Below are 610 nucleotides of genomic sequence, written 5' to 3'. Positions count from 1 at the left end.
TTTCGGTGCTGTCGATTTCCTTAATTCGATAAATAGAGCTATTTGGCTCAATGGTAATATATGAAGTGAGTTATTCCTAACCCAAATACAAGAATATCAACCACTACGTATTACGCCAGGAATCAGCTATTAGAGTGACACAAGAAACGTGGAAAAGAGGAATTCACAAAAAGACATCAAGAATTTTCGGGACCCATAGCATGAGCGACAAGGATAATAGTAGACAGTTCAAGAATATATAAAGACAGACAGGCCTACATTAAATAGTAATCAGTAGTTTTCCACAAGGAGAATGTGCATGTCAAAAACTAACCAAACGAAAATATATAATTAACTTTAACCTTCACTGTTGATTTTCACTGCCTCTCTTTTTATATGAAATGACGAAGATTAAAAACATTAGTCTTGTGATACCATTAACGTTATACTTGAGCATATTTGCTAGATCATTTCTGGAGGTCATTAATCAAATTAATCAATTACCAAGTTGGAAAATTTATAAAAGTTATGGACTGACTACATGCCTCTTCAAGAGCAAAGTATAAGGGATCTACGCCATACGAGTCAACCAAAAACCAATGCGTCATATCCGTCATGAGATTCTTGTTGC

Source organism: Penaeus monodon, chromosome 28 (genome assembly GCF_015228065.2).
Source record: "Penaeus monodon isolate SGIC_2016 chromosome 28, NSTDA_Pmon_1, whole genome shotgun sequence".
Lineage (NCBI taxonomy): Eukaryota > Metazoa > Arthropoda > Malacostraca > Decapoda > Penaeidae > Penaeus > Penaeus monodon.
This window is presented reverse-complemented; position numbering follows the sequence as displayed.